This window comes from Myxocyprinus asiaticus, chromosome 24 (genome assembly GCF_019703515.2).
Source record: "Myxocyprinus asiaticus isolate MX2 ecotype Aquarium Trade chromosome 24, UBuf_Myxa_2, whole genome shotgun sequence".
NCBI classification, from domain to species: domain Eukaryota; kingdom Metazoa; phylum Chordata; class Actinopteri; order Cypriniformes; family Catostomidae; genus Myxocyprinus; species Myxocyprinus asiaticus.
In genome coordinates, this window is record NC_059367.1 from 13,372,281 (window position 1) to 13,393,663 (window position 21,383).

The 21,383-nt window shown below is 38.6% G+C and overlaps 1 protein-coding gene across 3 annotated transcripts in view; it reads left to right on the forward strand.

Annotated features, from left to right (window-relative positions):
- The window catches only part of pde4d (phosphodiesterase 4D, cAMP-specific), a 132,725-nt gene that overhangs the window by 61,977 nt on the left and 49,365 nt on the right, over window positions 1–21,383 (forward strand). The window contains exon 1 of one of the 3 annotated variants that reach the window (XM_051652884.1): window positions 8,226–8,325. The exons of the other annotated variants lie outside the window; for them this stretch is intronic. The gene's annotated coding sequence lies outside the window, so the exon portion shown is untranslated. Of the gene's footprint in view, window positions 1–8,225; window positions 8,326–21,383 lie in introns of those variants that run through there. 3 annotated transcript variants of the gene reach the window in all.

Here is a 21,383-nt window from a genome sequence, read left to right on the forward strand (position 1 = left end):
AAAAGTGGACTGTTTGTTTGAGTGACGCTGAAAAGCCGTCTTATATTTTGAGTGAAGCTGTACAGCGATTGCTGGTTATTTGTGAATAAAACGGACTCACATGAACTGTGGAAACCGGTTCCTGCTTCCTCCTTTATCTGCCCAACCTGAACCTTTGTTACACTGGTGCACATAAAAATTATATTTTATTTTGCACAAAGATTCCCATGGAGAATGTTCCACAAACAGTGACTATTTCATCTGCCTGTTTTCTCATGCACGGATCAGTTCATACTGTGCCTCCCATAATTAATTAATCTGTTTGTTGGGTTCGTAGTCAGACACATATGGCATTCAAGCTGTCTTGTTCATTTAAACCCAGTTCTAAAAAAAAGATCTTTATTCTGTGCTGCTGCGTTTGTGCAAAGTATAGCATTTTGAACTCAGTGGGCACACAAAGTGAAAGTCAGGCTTGTTCGTTTGTGCATTGCATAAAAGTTACTTTTAATTAAGTCTCAGCAGTGGACCTGGAAGTGCATGTAATTAGGTCATAACCAGTATTAGCAAAGGAGATGTTTCTTTGCTTATAGGGAATCAGTCAAACAAGAGAACACTTGCACACACACACTTATAGGCTATTTTCGGAAAATAATTCTAGTTCACTACTTACAGAATTCTGCACAGTGTACACTGTATACTGCTTACGATTGTTTAAAAATACTAAGTGAAACATTAGGTGTTATTCCATGGCAAACATTCCATACAATAGCAGAGCCATCGCTAAACTTTGCGGTTGAGTGGCGTCGTTATCATCTAGGAAATAAAAACCGATATAGATTGTATAATAGTTCATTCAAATAAAGAGTGTTGAAGGTGGCTCAAATGACTTCTGGTTTTGCTACTGGGAAGGTCAAGTTGCATATTGCATTTTGTGGGATACACTATTCCATGCAGAAAGCTCTTTTATTTGCTGCTCATTTTTGATAAAGTAGTAGGTCTATGCACAGTATGTATGCAGTGTATATACTACTGCGTTATACTGTATATATACTCATATACTAACTACATCACATAAAGTACTATGATATATGATACTGTGTGCTATAGACTGCAGCAGTGCAGCAATAGGAAGAGTAGTATGGAAGTATGCTATTCCGAACATAGCCACACACACACAGCACAAATCCCACTGCAAAGTCAACAGATTCTTACAGCTTTGGCCAAAGGACGTCATAAGCCAGTCAGGTGTGTGACAATTGGCCACATGCAGACAGACTAATTAGGCAATCACTCTTCCTCAACAGTCTGACTGTGTGTGCAGCTCGACCGGTCTGCACAAACACCTGATGACTGAGGAGGAAGCTCTTTAACCCCTGCGCTCCACTCGGGAGGCCATGAAAACCATCATGTTTCAGAGGTACTGCACAGTCTATAAGCCAGGGCATTACTTGCATCCCCAAAGAGCACGAGCAGTTGGTATTTTTTGATAAGGTGATGTATTTCAAGACAAAGCTTAGAGAGCTTTGAAGACAAATTAGATTGTGTTGTACCAGCTGGAAAATTAACTTTAGATCTTAGTCTTATTTTGAAGTTATAGCTGGGTGGGAATTGGGTACTGCATTGGATGTGTTGGTGGCTTTTTTCTTTGGAAACAAAAATAAGGCTTGCTAGTTATATCTACTGGGAGATTAGTTGTTAAAGGTGACGTGTACAACTTTTCAAGTACTTTCTCATATCACAGTTTAATGTGCAGAGACAGCTGTAAGCAACTGTAAGTAAAGGTCGACTGACTCATGGTGCTTTTAAAACATTGCTTTGTTTGTTTGAGTAGTCTGACCAAGAAGATCTTTTTCCAATCACCTGCAGCTGTAAATGTCATGTGACTAATTACTCTGAAAATGTTGTTATGACACTGACAACGCTGATTGGCTGATGGCAATACAAGAACACGCACCAAGCCCCTCACTTGTGTCTTTACTGAGCTGAAGCAAAGCTATACGTCCATTTCATTCACTTAAATGGTTTATTCTCATGAAACCTGTCAAGAAAATGTCCCGGTCATATTTAATCCCAAATGAATCCCAAAAAAATATTAATTGAAAAGCCATTCATTTAGGTTTTTAAGATTCTTTTGCATTGTGACGATTATTTTTACAGCACTTAAATTGTCATGAAAATAGGGATGGGCATTTTTGAGTAATTTTGTAGTCGAGAACTCTAATCCACAAAAAAAAAAGAGAGTAATCGATTACTTGTAAATGAAAATGCATGTTAAAAATAACACATATGCCATGTACGTGAAATTTCTATTTTGTTTTATTCACAAACATTACCAAAAATGGTTTTAAAATAAGATAATCAAAGATACTTTTCTTTTGGGAAATTTTTTTATTAACAACATGCATTAATAAAAATGGAAAAATAACAGCAAAAATATTTGCTCTTGCCCGGAGCTTACATAGAAAACAAACCTGACAGCCACGGTTGTAGCAAGGTATTCCAGGCCCCCTGACTGTATATTGCTCAGGGCCCCTTTCCTATTAAAAAATATGTTTATAATTTGTTGTGGATCCCCCTGGACCTGTGGGCTACTAGAATCATTAACACCTTTCACCCCACTAGCTGTGGCCCTGCTGACAGCATTAGGGTAATGCACATATATACAGTAAACTCTGACTCTGCATAAAGGCTATCACATTTTTATAAGTTCACATGTTATTATTCAGAAAAACAAGTGCTGAAAGTTGGCTTTTTATCAAATGCGCTCTGTCTGTGTTCAGATGTTTAACGCATATACCGGTCTGATAAGATTCTGAGTTTCTCATATCTTTCATCCAAAAAGGAGATCATCGTCCGTTGGTTTGCATGACTCCACTAAGAATCAAAAACCAATATAGTAGAATTCAATTAGAATCAAAATATTACAAGTATTGTTTCAAAAGCACAGAAACCATCATATCTTCTTCTTTCATCCAACACCTTGGCGACACACGTCCACAGCATCCCTAAGTGGACTCAATTGTAACTGCAAGATTTGGTGCGAGAATCAGACGGAAAATACAGTTTAATTCATTGCTATTCACGGCAAGCAACTGTGCAAAGGAAAATCAATTTGTGATATTAATGTTTTTAATACTCGAGTAGCTCGTGCAGAATGAGTACTCGATTACTCGTGCACATTTCTACATGAAACCTCACTAGTTCAGCACCTCAGACTAAAAAAAAAGACTCATGAAACGGGTGTGAAAATATGTAAAAATGTGGGCTGTTACGGGGGCAGAAGGGGGGAGGATGGGAAGGAATCAAGAGCTACTACCAAAACACGCAACAGAGATGGCTAAACATCACATTATGAGTGGAGATGAAAACAAAAGAGTTTTGGGGCACTTTGCTGTATATCAATCATTGGACATAAGTGTAAAGAGTGAAGATGATAGAACGGTTTGCAAATCTGCAAAAAGATTTGGGTATTTTGTTCAAACTTTTGAGAATCAAGTGAGAACAGCACACAGAACAGACATTACCATCAAACCAGCACTGTTTTGAGACTTTACAATAATTCATAGACATTTATTCTGACAAGGAGTGTTTAATACAAGTTAAACTTTATTGTCAGTATTTGTGGCATAATGTTGATTACCACAGAAAATAATTTTGACTCATCCCTCATATTCTAAACAAAATATAGCCACAATACGTAAGCATAATAAGTCCAATGTGATAAAATCGCTTACCTTGTCTGTGTAAAGTAATCCATTATTTCAACTCCATTGTCATGATGACGTAACAACAGTAAACCATGTAAGCGTAACTTTCGCATGATGAAAGGATACAAAAAAGAGAGCTGACATGACTTTGAGTTTTCTGTCTTCATCATTGTCTTCTGTGATATCCTGTCCATAACACACAGAAAAGACGCAATGGATTCAGCGTCCGGATCACCGTCTCCCCTCATAAACAGCTGCTTCTTATCTGTAGTCAAGAAACGCTCGCGTCGGTCCGGATATGGACTGTGGTCCGTTCTGACGAGTAATTTCGATGTCACCATGGTGTTTAGTCTGTTCAACTAGTGCTGTTGTTGAACTCGCGCTGGCCAGAAACCTCTTTCACAGGTTTTCCGCGTGTGATTTTGAATTCTCTGCTGTAATGCGAGCTCATGCATGAGTTAGTGCTGTGATTGGATGGAAGCGTTTCTTCTCATGAGTAATGTGGAGAAACGCTCAGGATCTAATGACATACATGAGTACTGTCCTATAAATCATAACTTTTTTGTGACGTTGCTTTAACTTCAGTTTTTAAAGGTATAGTTCATACAAGAAAAGGAAGATCTGCACTCTGGAAATGTCTTTCAAAAAATATAGGTTCATTATTGTTTAAAACCAACAGCAGGGTAATAACAACATACATTTTGGCCCAAGTGTCACATGTCAGTGTCACGTTTCTGACACTGAAGAAGGCCTTGGGCCGATACGTCTGTTTTAATTTCCCTGCTGCTGGTTTTAAACAGTAAAGAACCTATATTTTTTGTAAGACATTTCCAGAGTGCAGATCTCCCTTTTCTTGTTTGGACTTAAGGAGGGTGCGGTGATTACCTCTTCCTGATTTAAAGGGTTAGTTCACCCAAAAATGAAAATTCTCTCATCTAGGGGTGCACCGATCGATCAGCCACTGATCGAAATCAGCCGATATTCATCTTAAATCCATGATCGGCCGATCGTGCCTAGATTTAGGGCCGAACTTTTTTGCAGCACGCAGGGAATCACACATACGTACACTGTTACTGTAATGAATGAGCGCTTGCTCTGCCCTTGAAGCATGACAGAGTGGCCTTTGGAGGGTGAGTTGTTGGCAATTCTAAGCATTCATGAATTTAAACTTTCAGACATGATGTAATTCACATGAATATGCTGTTTTGTTTTTAAAAATGTGTAAGAATTACATGTATATGAATATTAAGTTGCCCATTTTCTAGAGTCATTACGGTAGTTATTCTGACTCGTTGCACAGTGAGCAAGAAGAGGATACAGAGGCTGCTAACAGGTATAAAAACAAATTAAACAACAAATAAACATGCAAATACAAATCTGAGTACACGTGATGTAACGCAAGTCGTGACAATCAGACGTTGTGTGGAGCGATAGAGACTGTTTAAGCCTTCATGAGCACTTTTATCTTTACTCTCTTTAACATAAGTGCTCTGGTGTCAATCAAACATGCGCGCACTGCAGGTGCTCTATATATCTCATCATCAGTCACTCATCTCAGCGCTATTCTGTGAGAATCCCAGTTTAAATCAGATTAATGTTGGTCAGAATACCACTAATAACAGATATAACTGTTTAACCTTCAATAACGGCACCGCGTCTCCACGCATTTAGTTAATAATTAGTGATTTGTGTTACAACAAGAAGCCAAAGACAGTAAACAAATCAAAGATATGAATGATTTCTCACTGGAGCAGTTTTAGAGCTTGTAATGGATATATTTTTCTTATTTTTGAAAGTATCTCTGCTGTGTGTGATGCTCTCATGGTTTTTGGTTGCCAGTATGTCACAATGTCCGTTTGATATTGGCAACAGAACTATTCATAACTGTTTTCAATACAAATAAATGTTAGCAATTCACAATTAATGTAGTTTTAATGTAATTTTAGTAACACTTAATAAAAAGGTTTCATTTTTTTAACATTAGTTAATGCATTAGGTATCATGAACATACAATGAACAATATATTTTACAGCATTTATGTTAGTTAATAAAAATACAATTGTTCATTGTTAGTTCATGTTAGTTCATAGTGCATTAATGTTAACTAATACAACTTTTGATTTTAAAAATGTATTAGTATATGTTGTAACTAACATGAAGTTCATTAGTTCATGTTAATTACAGTAACATTGTTAAATAATGTTAACAAATGGAACCTTTTTGTAAAGTGTTACCGAAATTTTACTGTGAGGGGCATAAACATATAACTGCAGCATATAACTTGCAAAAGTGTGGCTAAGGGCACTTTAAGAACAAATCTGTATCAGCCAATCTTAGTGTTAAAAAAAAATCAGAGATCGGTGTCGGCCTCAAATTTCCTGATCTGTGCAACATTACTCTCATCATTTACTCACCCTCATGCTATCCCAGATGTGTATGACTTTCAGCAGAACACAAATGAAGATTTTTAGAAGAATATCTCAGCTCTGTATAGATCCATAAAATGCAAGTGAATGGTGATCAGACCTTTGTAGCTCCAAAAATCGCATAAAGGAAACAAAAGTAATCCATAAGTCTCCAGTGGTAACCCTGTGAGACCCAAATATAGAAAAATTAAAAGAACATTTTTTTTCACCTTTTATATGTTGTTGTAGGAGGCCTCTAATGCAGAAATAAATGGGTTTTTACATTTTTTACATTTTAGTAAGTTTTTAGGGAAAAGTTGTAATATTGCAATGTTGAGCCTGTTGGGTAGCAGAATTTCAGTGATTTTACTCACTGTCTGAACAAATGTAGAGAACATCTAATGGTTCATTTGCAGGGTGAACTGCTTATGTAGCCCCATAACAGTAGCCTACATATCTATACACTAATAATCACACAATGATGATAATCAGACAAGTCATATTTTTATGAAAAATTGTTTATTATAAAAATATGTTCAGACTGTATTTACAAAACCTGATGAACTGAATGAAAACTTTGGCATTTACTATGTTTAGCTCTGTTCATAGCCCTGACCTGAAAAATCAGTGTTGGGACTGATACAATCCTTTTTCAGCCAACAATACCTGTCACGGGGCATGGTCTGTGCTCTTGAATGGCTTGGTTTTCTTGGCATGATGTCCAAATAATCATCCGATGGGCGGTCATTGGGTTTTTTATTTTCCTTCTCCAGTTCACAGGCATCTCCACATTCCTCTTCATCACTTGTATCAGAGTCCTTCTCAAAGTCACTGTTCCCATTTTGGACGGCATCAATGACATCATACACATTGTAGATAAGATGGTCTTTCCTGGCTGGTGGCATTCTGAAATGAGAAAAAAAAAAATCACTGATTATTTTCCAGGCTAAATAATCTAAATGTAAATAAATCCCAATCATACTTACACGTTTTATAGAATTGACCCATTCCACAGAATTCACACATTCCACAGAATTCACACAATACTGTCTGGCTAGCTTATTATGCCCTCTACTTATCATGCTAATAGCACTTATACCCCCCACATTCCAGAACATTATCACCTGTCCCTCATGAAGCCAGCAGATATTTGGGCAAACAAGCAAAGCCCAGAAAAGAATCAGGACCAGTTAAGTATATTTTATAAATGATAAGATACAGATAGTTTCAAATATTGCTACACAAATACCTTCAAATTTTCAACGAAATAATAAATTTTTTAATTCAACTTGAACTTATCATTTAATAATCATTTAATTTTGATTGAAACTCAAAATGGTAACAAAGAAGACATTTTAAACTTGTGAATGATCAAAAATAGTATGTTTCTATTAGTATTTTTTTCACAACAGGTGAGAAGTACAATTCATCCATGTAATGTGCAAGGTGCACAGGCAAATTTTGCTACCCCTTTTACCCAGTGTTGTAAAATTACAACATTGACATAACAAGCTCAAAATCTAATATGATCAAAGCATTCAACAGTACCTTAATATCTGCATGATCTAGACATATTACTAATCACAGAAAAATTATTTTAGGCATTTTACTTGCTTGAATGTTGATTTATCCAGTCCAGTGAAACAAGATGATGTGCTTCAAGGAAAGTTTGCAGGTTATGTGAGTTCATGGCCAGGTGAACAGGCCTATTTACAAAATCTACCATCTAATAGCATTGCAAGGCTTAACAATAGGACCTATTAGTTGTGTAAATGTGGTCTTAGAGAGAAAAAAAAAACATGTGCAGGTTTATTTAAGTAGAGCTAAAATTGATGTTGTAATATTACAACAGTGGGCATCACAGGTTAATCCATATCTTCAGAAGTGATATGATAGGTGTGGGTGTGAAACAGATCATAATTTAAGTCCGTTTCTACTCTAAATCTCCACTTTCACTTTTACATCTGAAATCCACATGTGGCGCCTGTTTAGTTTCACTTTCACAACTGAAAGTGAAAGTGAAAGTTGAGATTTATAGTAAAAAAAAGGACTTAAATTTTGATCTATCTAATGGATTACTTTTTTGTTTCCTTTATGTGATTTTTGGAGCTACAAAGATCTGATCACCATTCACTTGCTTGGTATGGACCTACAGAGCTGAGATATTCTTCTAAAAATCTTTGTTTGTGTTCTGCAGAAGAAAGAAAGTCATACACATCTGGGATTGCATGAGGGTGAGTAAATAATGAGAACATTTTCATTTTTGGGTGAACTATCCCTTTAAACTGGAAGAAAGAAATGGCAAAATAATAATAATAATAATAATAATAACAAATGAAAAAATTTACGTTTTCACTTCATTAATAAACATAGTGAGTGCTATAATTGTTTTCTGTGAAGTATAACCTGTACAAATCTGTTAACAACCCTTTAAGCACATTTTACCTAATTTTTACCATAACGCAACCTGACGTTTTACTTTTAATATTTCCATTGTTTTCAATGATGATTCCCATTACCTTGTTTATTGCATTACAGTAAAAAAAGATGCTGTTGTACAGTGATTTTTAAAATTAAAATCAGCAAAAATGAAAGCAAGTACCAAGAGAGTACTACTATGATGTATAAATACATTACAATTTAAATATAATTTTTTCACATTGCATTATGGAATATCATACCATCTTTTTTCACATTGGGGGGGGGGGGGGTAAATTGTTTGTAATAGTCATGAAAATAATGTTAAAAATAAATAAATAAAAAAATCTTAATCTTAATAGCTCTAAAAATAGGCTTCATTTTCTATAGGCAAAATAAAATATCTTACGTTTATTTTCATTTTGGAGCAAAATGGGGTAAGGACATTTTCTTGACAGGTTTCGTGAGAATCTACCAAGTTTCTTTTCACTTAAATTTCAAACTAAATCTGGTTCAGTCTTTTGGCTCAACAAGTGGAGTTTTGGGCTCAACTACCTGTTTGTCGACCAATGGAAAATGGGAGGAGTATTTGGGAAAACTGTTAGGAAGCTATTATTTTTTGTTGCAAATCCGTTTGGTGTCACAGAAAGTAAATGCCTCACCTTTAAAGTTCTGGTGTGTCAGCTGTAAAATTGAGCATTTGGCTCTATGCCCACTGAAAAGTGAGAGTAAATCAGCAAGCTGGGAGATACCGGGGGTTACAAACCTTTATGCCTTTAAGTGAGTTATTTGGCCCTAAGTTGCTCCTCCAGAGAGACTGCAGAGTTGCTGCAGTTGCTTTAATGACCATTGCTGAATGACAACATGCAACTATTGGAATCATGACCAGATCTTTGTCATTGCCAGAGAGAAAAAAACACCTCAGGAGCTTGCAGAACAGTGTTACGGCATGGAAGACAAGACGTCAGTGGCGCTCGCTGGCAGTGAGGGATTGTGTGGCTTTTTCTCGCCATCTATTGAAAAACAGTGATGGATGATGGGAGCTGCCTCCCTGCCTGCAAAGAAGCCTGTACACTTTATTTTCAAGAAGGGCCTTTGCAGTGGTATTATATAGTAGGTTAGACTGGAAAAGCTGAGTTTATTAAAGGCTATACTGGGCAGATCTTAAAGGAATATTCATCGGTGGCAACTTTGATTGCCATTTGATGGCTATGAGCGATAATAACGTATGTTAAAACAGACATTTGCCACAATTTGTTGCCTGAAGCTCATTCCAAAGCAACACATTTGATTTATATATATTTTTGTATTCATTTGCAAATTAAATTTTCACAGTGAAGCACTATGATCATTATGTAAGTGTCATGTGGTAATGGATTTTTGGCCTTGGATACATTTCTCCATTGCTGTGACTGGTTTTTTTCCCCCTCCTGGTGTGGTCTCTCTGAGATGGAGAGACGCTGGATAAAATGCTTGAGGTTGGTGATAGAGTGCTCCCCAGTGGTAACAAGAGAAGATACTGTATCTAATACAAAGCTGCTCTCTGATATAGCCTGAGAACCAGATAAAGTCTTAACTGAAGAGGCTCAGTAAGTTCTCATGGGACATTTTTGTTTTTTCTTTTGGGAAAAGTTTTAAGACGGGATTGTCATGCTATGATGTTGATAAATCACAGTGTGTGGTAATTGCAATATTTTGAATAATAATTATGTACTGTATGTACTTATACATTTGTATGTACTTATACATTTGCATAAGTAACGCTGAGAAATCTCCGAAAATGTCAAATGTATATGCTTTACAATTCTGCAAAAATGTGATGTCACAAACAGTGTTGTAAGCATATCATTATCACAGACTCTATGGCTGGTTACCCAAAATTCTTTGTATATATAGTACACTACCAGTCAAACAGTAGGATGAACCTACTCATTCTTCATTATAACTATTTTCTACCTTTTAGTATAAAAAAACACAAATGAAAGTGTGGAAATTATGTATAAATGTTTAACAAATCAAAACTATTTTATATTTTCATTTCTTCAAAATATGCTTTGCCTAGATTAAAACTCTGCACACTCTGGGCATTCTCTCAGCCAACCATGCTTTTTTATGCTCCTTCACTATCCAGTCCAACTTTTAAAAACAAAATAACCAAAGTTTTAGTTTTGTAAATGAATTAATGCGTTGCCACAATTCATATTTGTCTACAAAAATTTCAGTCATTTAAAGGGATAGTTCACCCAAAAATGAAAAATCTCATCATTTACTCACCCTCATGCCATCCCAAATGTGTTAGACTTTCTTTCTTCTGCTGAACACAAAGATTTTTAGAAGAATATTTCAGCTTTGTAGGTCCATACAATGCAAGTGAATGGTGGCCAGACCTTTGAAGCTCCAAAAATCACATAAAGGCAGCATAAAAGTAATCCATATGACTCCAGAGAATTTTCCTGTTTGGGTGAACTATCCCTTTAAGCATAAGGCTTATGGCTTTAAAAAAAGAGAAACTTATGAGAAAGTGTGTCCAAACTTCGGACCGCTAGTGTATATTAAAGTAGACTAGTTTCTCTATTGTTCTTCATGTACATGAAGACGATCTGGGCTGTTTTCTTAAAAAACAATGTTCTGTTTCTACGCACAGAAAGCACAGTCTTTTTCAATATAATTTTGACAGAGTATAACTCTTTTAATGTACATAAAGTCATAAAAATAGTCACAACAAAAGATGAGAAAAATTATCAAACGCTCAGGTACTGAGGAAGAAACACTATTATCTCATTCCTCAGCAATAATATGTTAATCTGCTGCCCTCTAGTGGAAATAAAGTAGAAGTTTTATGGCTAAAAGGTGATATCACCAAGTAATCTGGTATTTGTGAGTGTGTTCTTCTAAATTCACTGCCAACATTATCTAATGTATTTCGTTCTCCAAATTGTTGCACTGATCTTTGAAATTTTAATATACAAAGGATTATTTAGATCTGTGGCGCACTGGGTAGTGACACATTAGAGCAGTTGCAATCACAGGTCAATCATTTTCTGATTCCCAGTCCCAGATACCTTTCTCTCCTACCACCTTCCTGTCTACAGTACTTTCCATTTTCTCTTGTGTCACTTTCATATACAATATCTTAAAACTAGACTTATATAAATATATATATGTAAAAAAAGAAAGCATGTTGTGCTTGCAAGTGCAAAACACGTCCATAATGCTAGGTTGTTCTTGGTGTTTGCCAGGGTGTTGGTATGCAATTGCTAAGGTGTTCTGAATGTCTTTTAGCACATTGCTATGTGGTTGCTTAGATGTTCTAAATGGTTGCTCTAGGTGGTTGTTTACTGTGCCCACCCACAAATGTCTATGATATTCTGGTCCCTAGATATTGCTCAGGTCGCTCATTCAATGTAAATGTGAGATTTTTTTCACCTGTTTTATCTGATCACTTAGAAAACTGTAGCACACGTCTCCTCAATAAGCTGTATGACTTGAGGCATTATTTATGTCCAAAACACAAACCCCTAACCCTAAGTATGAGCAATAGTTATAGTGATTCTTGCCTTGCTAGCACCGCTAATGCGTTGCACAGTTTAATGCGCAAGCTGACCCTGAACAGATTCTCGACCACATCACCATCATGCAACACAGATGGGTGCATTAATAAATGGATAAATACAGCATATAACAAGACATTAGGTGTAGTACGCGTCAAAGACTGTATAAACAGACCAAAGCTGTTTTTCTGTACCGTGGGTTAAATTGGCTGTAAATAGGAATGTAGTGTCTGTGGCATCGTGTTGTTTGCGAAATGATGTTCTTGATGTGCGTCAACCCTCGTCTGTCTGATTAGATGCAGAGTCAGGACATAAAAGCTTTTTAGAAACAGCATTGAGTCCATAAAAGTTTGATTGGGGAAGATCAGGAGAATTCCACGAAACAAGTGTGTGGCATTGTGCACATTTAGACACACACATGCAGTTACACACTATAGACTGAGACTCTAGTCCCACTACATTAATGTTTGTTGATGTGATTCAGCTTACTGATATCTTAAATGATTTCAGCACCTACCTGCTTCTTGATCACCCACCTTCTCTCTCTCTTTTTCCATCTTTCATCCCCTCCTCTCCCATTCTGCACACTCTCTAGTCTTCTCGCAATCTCTCTTCGCTCTCATTTATCCTCACAATACTGAAAACTGGTCAAATTGACCCAGGAAGGCTTGCTCGGCTTGTGGTCGCTCATTTGTTCCAGTGTAGCTCTCAGTGCCCTTATTGTAGCTCAACAATGAGTTTACCAGCAAACTCAGAACTTTGTTCCCTGGAAAGGATCGCCCGTTACCGTAGCGCCTGCATCAACGGCTCGCCGTATGCCATCAACAAACCCATTGACATAAAGCCCAGGAGGAAATGGTAAAGCTTTATGTTTTGGATATGTGGCGACCATTAAAAAAGGCTGTTGTATGCTTTTTTAATTAGTTTTAGGATTGGATTATAATTCAGAAGAGGTTTAGCATGTGAGGTTTGAGTTGTTGTCCTTTTTAAATACTGTATTTCCTTGGGGCGCCGTTTGTGGTAAGAGATCCAGATGTTTTTTATGTTGCAGTTCTTGTTAACGTGATGTGTGGCACCCATCAGAATAGGTTGCTGTTTATGTCTAAGTTGTAAATTAGATTTAAGATTGGATTATAATTCAGGAAAGGTTTAGTCTGTGAGGTTTCATTTGTTGTCATTTTTTTATATTCCCTAGCAGCAAGCGATCCAGATTATTTTTATGTGTTATTCCAGAAGGTTGGATCACATACCATCTGAATGCTAATGGGTTATGAACACATTTGGGCTTGTTACCAGAAATGGGTATTCATATTAATTGAAATCTACAAATAAATGCATATGACGCTGTCTAAGCCACTGGTTAATAATAGGACGTGACGACCAGCTGACATACAGCGGTAATGAGCCCATTGATTTCCTTAAAGATCTTTTAATGCTTCTCGCCTCTGATAAACCTCTTTTATCTCCAGCTTGGTTAGATAAAATGGCAATAAATAGTCTGAATTGAGTGACAGTCATGGCCTGTGCTGTGCAAATGTCAGTTATTATGGACACTTACATAACATATTTGAAAAAGGGTTCATATTAGTTTACAATAGTATTATTTATAAGACATTCCAAAAATGCCCTTGTTTTGCAATTTGCACGATCCAGCAAAGAGCAGGTGTGAGTCAATAACTACAGTATGGTACACACTGAGAGAAAGGTGTGTGTGTGTGTGTGTGTGTGTGTGTGAGAGAAAGAGAGAGAGTATGTGTGTGTGTGTGTGTGTGTGTGTGTGTGTGTGTGTGTGTGTGTGAGAGAGAGAGAGAGTAGGGCAGTGTGTATGGCGCCAGTCAACACAAATGCTTGGCAACAGAGTCGCTATCAGATACATGCCTTATGCTAATGCCAATAAACCACACACACATTACCATTAACCCCTTTTCACACGAGTATTGCAGACAGCCTCTTGATTGGTTTTGTTTACATTAACTGCATATTACCATGCAATTCTTATTTAATAGTGAAAAATTATACGTATTTAGAAAGGTCTAATACTCCTGCATTGATATTTAGCCACTGTTTCACATTAGAAATGTGATTTATTTCTTAATTTATGTCAACATTTCTTACTTAATGGACTTATACTTATTTAATGATGTTCATGTACATTTTCATATTTTCCACTAAATTATGTGATATGAAGCGCTGACACACTCATTTGTTGAGCGCACAAGTTGAGTTCTCTTTCTAAACATGGTCCAGTCATATTGATTAGAGAGACAGAAGGTGCGGAGATAGCAACCTACTTCTTGGTTGGTGCGTTCAGTCTGGCCATTCGACTGGGGATGATAACTGGAAGTCAGGCTAACATTGACATTCAGAAGTTTGCAGAACTCCTTCCAAATCCGGGAGGTAAATTGAGGTCCCCTGTCAGAGACGATATCATCTGGCAAACCGTAGAGCCGAAACACTTTATGGAAGATGGTCTCAGCAGTTTCTAGAGCGGAAGGTAGTTTCTGGAGAGGGATGAGATGACAGGCTTTGGAGAATCTATCCACCACCACCATGATGGTTGTGTTCCTTTGAGATGCAGGTAAATCAGTGAGAAAGTCTATGGCAATGTGAGACCAGGGACATTGAGGGGTGGGTAAGTGGTGGAGGAGTGCTGCTGGAAGAAATCTGGGAGATTTAGTTTGGGCATAGACAGAACACCCCTTGACAAGCTGAGCTACGTCTCGTGACAGGGATGGCCACCAAAATTTATTCTGAACCAGTTGTATGGTGCGGTTCTCACCAGGGTGACCAGAGCTCAAGGAAGTATGGACCCACTGCATGACTTGAGGACAGAGCTTAGCAGGAATGTAGACACAGTCTCTAGGGCAACCGGGTGGGGGTTGTTCTGTCAGAGTGGCCTGCTCGATGTCCTTTATGATGTCCCACTGAACAGGGTAGCAGATTAACAGAATAACAGATTCGGGCAGGATGGTCAGTGGGGACTCAGGAGATTGAGTGGGAATCAGCCTTAGTGTTCATGGACCCAGGACGATACATCACAGAGAAGTTGAATCTGGTGAAGAACAGAGCCCAGCAAGCTTGTCTTGTGTTGAGACGCTTGGCGGAGCGTAAATACTCCAGGTTGTGATGATCTGTGAGGATGGTGAATGGGTGTTGGGAACCCTCTAACCAGTAACACCATTCCTCAAGCGAATCCTTCATGGCCAGAAGCTCACATTTCCCCACGTCATAGTTCTGTTCTGCCGAGTTGAGTTTGCAAGAGAAGAAAGCACAGGGATACATCTTGGCTGGGTTACCATGTTGTTGGGAGAGAATCACTCCAATCCCAATGTTAGAGGCGCTACCTCCACTATGAAAGGCTTGGAAGGATCAGGATGATGGAGTACAGGTGCAGTGGTGAATCTTACTTTAAGATCCTGGAAGGCCCTTATGGCCGGAGAAGTCCACTGAAGAGTTTTAGGTTTTCCTTTGAGGAGAGAGGTGAGAGGGGCTGCTATGGTGCTGAAGTTGCGAATGAATCACTGGTAGAATTTAGCAACGCCCAGGAAGCATTGGAGTTCTTTGGTTGAACCTGGTCGAGTCCAGTTCTTGATGGCATCAACCTTGAGACTGTCCATGTGGGCCCCCTTGGGACTGATTACGTAACCCAGAAAAGATGTGGTGGAGAAATGGAACTCGCACTTCTCAGCTTTTTCGAAGAGGTGATTATCTCGGAGGTGTTGGAGAACTTGGCATACATGCAATACATAAGCTTCAAGGGAAGGTGAGAAAACCAGGAAGTCGTCTATGTAGACCACGACGCTTCGGTGCAAAAGGTTGCGAAAGATCTCATTCATGAAGGATTGGAAGATGGAAGGCGAGTTGATAAGACCATATGGCATGACCCGGTATTCGTAGTGCCCTGAATGGGTGATGAAGGCGGTCTTCCACTCATCCCCCTCCTTGATGCGAATAAGGTTGTAAGCATGATGCAAATCCAGTTAGATGGTAAAGATCTTGGCATCCCTTAGCTGTTCGAGTGCTGCAGGCACAAGTGGGAGAGGATAGGGAAACTTAACGGTAATGGCATTTAAGCCTCTATAGTCAATGCAGGGCCGGAGTCCGCCATCTTTCTTTGCCTCAAAGAAGAAGCCAGCTGCTGCAGGTGACGTGGAGGGTTGAATGAAGCCCATCTGTAGTGCCTCTTCAACATAATCCTTCATAGCTTGTGTCTCAGGGATAGACAGGGGATAGATACGGCTCTTGGGAGGTTGAGTGCCTGGAAGGATGTCGATAGCACAGTCAGTAGAGCAATGAGGTGGTAATTGAGTAGCTTTGGTCTTACTAAACACGGACAGGAAGTCTTGGTAGGCTGCCGGGATGGTAGATTGCACAAAGATCTCAGCGGGGTTGATGTGAGTGGTCTGGAGGGAATCGGGTTGCACCGACTGTAGGCAGGAGGTAAAACAAGAGGCTCCCCACTGTATGATCTGTGTGAAGGTTGTATTTAGCGAGCCAGGGGTATCCAAGGATGAGAGGGTTCTTAGGAGTGTTGGTGACGAGTAGTTGTAGTGTTTCATGATGAAGAGCCCCCACTTGCACAGAGACAGGTTGAGTGATGTGAAGCTCTGTGTTAGCATGAAGAGGGCAACCATCTAGTGCTGTAACAGAGAGAGTAGGCACACAAGGGGCAGTATCCAGAGATAACAGTTTGCAGAGATCAGAGTCTATAAAATTGCCTGCAGCCCCAGAGTCGATAAGAGCTTTGACAGAAATGGAATTCTGACTGGAACAGTTTTACCTCAACTAGTAAATTTCTATTTTCCAACAAATAAGACTCGTCAGTACTCACCGAAGTATTAGTGGTTAGGGAGGAATGTGAGGGACAGGAGGAGAGAAAATGGCCGGGTTCTCCGCAGTACAGACACAGTTTGTTTTGGATGCGTCTTTGACGTTCCTCTCTTGACAGACAAGTGCGACCCAACTGCATGGGCTCGTATTTAGGCGTAGTTATGGCAGGTAGTTGAGGAGGTAAAGACAGGGTAGCTGATGTGTGGCTCCGCTTCAAATTGTCCAGTTTGATGGAGAGAGTAATAAACTGGTCAAGAGAGAGGTTCTCATCTCGGTTGGCCATCTCTACCTGAAGTTGATGCGAGAGTCCATTGCGGTAGATGGTTTTGAGTGGTGCATCAGCCCATCCGGTTTGTGCTGCGAGAGTACGAAATGCGAGTGCGTAGTCCGCTGCCGTAGAACTCCCTTGTGTAAAGCTAATGATGCGATCACACATGTCTTCGCCACCCACTGGATTCTGGAAAACACTCTTGAACTGGGAAAAGAAAGCTTCAAGAGAGTAATGTATCTCGCTATTCTGATTCCATACTGCTGTAGCCCAGTCAAGTGCTCAACCGGTGAGCAAGGAGGTAATAAAGGCCACCTTGGATTCCTCAGTGAGGAAGCAGGAGGAAGCTTGAGCGATATAAATGCTACATTGTAGCAAAAAACCATCACACTGACCTGGCATGCCGTTGAATCTCTCCAGGAGAGCGAGATGAGGGGCTCGGAGATTCGGCCGATGCGAAGAGACTTCCGAGGGAGTGGTTAACGATGGTGTGAGGGCTGGATTTGCGGCTGGTGTAGGAGATCTGGTTGGGGAAGCGATGCGCAAATAACTTAACACCTCTGCCAGCTGTTCAGCTTGAAACGTGAAAACAGCTTGAAGAGAGGAAAACTCCGCTGGATCTGACCGAAGTCTTCTGTAACGATTCAGAGGCAGACACAGAGTGAAGATCCATGTGCAGAGTTTAATAGCAAACGTAATAAAACAGGCAAAGGTCAAAACCAGATAAGCAGTCCAAACAAAGTAAAAAAATCAAAGACAGTAGACGAAGGGATAATCCAAGGGACGAGCAATAATCAACACAGGCAGGCAGTAGATTAATATAATGCTCAGAAATGCAAGACAACAGGTGAATTGGCAAGACTTCGCAGAAAAGTGTGGTGAGAGCAGAGTTTATATACAGAGGGAGTTGATTAGTGAATGAAGATCAGGTGTGAGTGTCAGTGGCGGGAAGAGGGGGATTCTGGGAAGTGTAGTCCAGGTTGAGGTTAGTACTCAGGGGAAGGGGATCTTGTGGGAATAGATCGAGAGGATATGACACTCGTGACCCGAATATATGACATAAGAACAACATCCGCAAAAACTATCCACTCAGGTTTTGGTAAACTAGCACCATTTAAGCACAGGGATCAATTATCTTGGTATATATAGCACTTACAGTTGAAAAGAGCCATCCATCTCGTGATTCACTGCCGTTCTTTTAAATCCAGCATTTTGAATGTGACATCACCTCAGCTCCCGAGGGATTATGGGATCGTAAAGTTTCCAGTCGATCTGCACTTCAGAATCTCACTGGAAATAGTAGGTACTTCTCGTTTACTTCTTCATGAATACTGTGGATTCGGACATATTACTCCATTGGCATACTGTTTTTGGCATACTATATAGTAGGGAAGTATAGATATTTGGCCACAGCAATGGTTTTGGAAAATGTTTCATAAAACTCAGTTTTAAAGTTATCATCCTCAAATTTGAAATAGAACATTGTCAGACTTGTGGCTTTAGCTCCATTTTATTTATATGGATTTACCAGCTCAGTGTTATATATTATTTCATATAAATATGTTATGGAAAAAAATAGCTTTACAATGAATTTGAGCTTTTCTAACCAGTTTACTTCATGACTTTTATTAATTCTGACTGTTGAACAACAAACTTTCAAGTGTGTACGTTAAAAAGAGACCACAATTATGTCTGTAATACAATGGAGTGAACTACAGCCATTGTATTTTGAGTGTGCCCATTTTAGGCTTGTGCTTAAAACAATGGGGCATAAACCAACAGTTTTTAAAGCAAGCACAGACTTAGACTGGTCAGGTAAAGAAGGTAAAGGACACATTCAAGATCATACTTGAAGTAGATTCACAAAAAAAAAAAAAAAAAAAAAAAAAAAACCTTTAAGTTATTCTTATCCAAGGGGCATATTTTCAGTAGCCTATAGTGGCGCAGACCTGTTCCAACACGTCTGCGTTCTGTTCAGCCTGTAGCAACTCGCTAATGCCACTGTTGCGTCTGTCTCAGCATGATTTTATTTCATCCAAGTAACTGTAAGTGTGAGGTTTAGTACATTTATCGCATTTAATATATTTAACACTTTTAAAATAGCTTTTTTTCTAAAATCATTATAATCATAAAATCATAATTTGTATACCAATAATTGGTTGTATGCAAATGGGAGTTTGATATGGCGGTTATTCCTGGAGATGGCACAGTATATTTCCAGCTGCATGCCATCTGTTATCAAGGGGGTATTTTAAGGCCATAGAATGAAAGGTTGTTTAGTAAATGAATGTATACAGTATGTATATGTATGTGTATATATATATATATACAGTATATGTATATTCACTCACTGAGCACTTTATTAGGAACACTATGGTCCTAATAAAGTGCCCGACATGGTCTTCGGCTGTTGTAGCCCATCCGCCTCAAGGTTCGACGTGTTGTGCATTCCTAGATGCTATTCTGCTCTCTACAATAGTACAGAGAGTTTATTTGAGTTACTATAGCCTTTCTGTCAGCTCGAACCAGTCTGGCCATTCTCCATTGACCTCTCTCAACAAGGTGTTTCCATCTGCAGAACTGCTGCTCACTGGATGTTTTTTGTTTTTGGCACTAGAGACTGTTGTGCATGAAAATCTCAGGAGATCAGCTGTTACAGAAATACTCAGACCAGTCCGTCTGGCACCAAAAATCATGCCAAGGTTGAAATCACTGAGATCACATTTTTTCCCCATTCTGATGGTTGTTGGAAACATTAACTGAAGCTCCTGACCTGTGTCTGCTTGATTTTTTGCATTGCACTGCTGCCACACGATTGGCTGATTAGATAATCGTATGAATAAGAAGGTGTACAGGTGTTCCTAATAAAGTGCTCAGTGAATGTACAGTATATATACACACAGACACCCAGACAAAGTAAATCATTACAGAATTTTTTAATTTATTCAGGGATCCAATGGTCATGTATAACTTGAAAATATCAGGGATTGTTTTAAATTTGGAATTCCAGGCCTGGAAATGTCATGGTAATGGAAAAAAAAAGTGACCCTTTTTTTATTTTAAAGTTTAAGTGCTCAGCTCAAAATTATTTAATTGAATAGAAATTGCTCTTTGTGAGGGCAATCTAAGTAATATAACTTTTTAAACTCAGGAATAGTCATGGAAACATTGTGGAAAAGTCTTGGAAATTAATTGGTCAAAAGGTTAGGAACCCTGATTATTGAATATTAATAATAAATAATGAGAATATTTTATATTCTCCAAATGGATGTCCAGTTTTTAATGAAATTATGTATGTCAGTGTTTGAAATGCAGATATTTTCTATTTTTTGCAGAATAATCCATGTCCTTACACTGGCTTTTGTTATTAGTGTAAAATAGTGACAGAGAGTAGCAGAGTTTATAAAGCTTGTAATGTCAAGGAACTTATTCACAGGTCTGAAACGGATTTAAAATGTCCCCTCAGCTCACCTCCATTCACTACACATAATTAATCAGTCTGTTGTGTCTCTCAGCTGTGATGAGCCTTAATGCTGAAGTTGTTAGTTTAAAGCCGTTTAAAGCTATTTCACAGCTTTAGTAGTGTAGTAGTAATACGAGCGATCACGGAGTGCTGTTGAATGTAAACACTGAGTGATGCTGACTCACTTCATGTCACCAACTGGCTCATATTACACACAAAAATGGTCTTTTGCCTCCACCTGCTGGCTAAAATATGTAATGTCACAAAATTAAATGTAAAGAGACAGATGGCTCTAAACACATCTGCACTGCTCTTATACTTTAGTTTTGAATGGCACGAACACAAGTGGAGTGAAGCGTCCGTGTGCTGATGGTGTGAGACCATCAGTCCTCATGGAACGTCTCTCGTCCAATCAGATTCGAGGGCCGGAACTAACTGTTGTATGTATAAATATATATATACTTAATTGCTCTCAATTAAGAAAGTTCAGAATGTGATTGTGCAACAAAAAGTGAAATTTGTTACATTATAGGGGCTCAGTATGAACATGTTTGAAGTCAAGTAATTTTGTATTTGTATAGCGCTTTTCACAACACACAATTTCAAAGCAGGTTTACCGAAAATTATGCTTTAACAGAAAATGATGCAGGAATGTCAGTGATGCCTTCACTGAGCAGTTTAAATGAAAACAAGATAGAAAATCATGCTTTAAAAATTATTTGTCTTCAGGCCCCCAGTGAGCAAGCCAAAGGTTACTGTGGC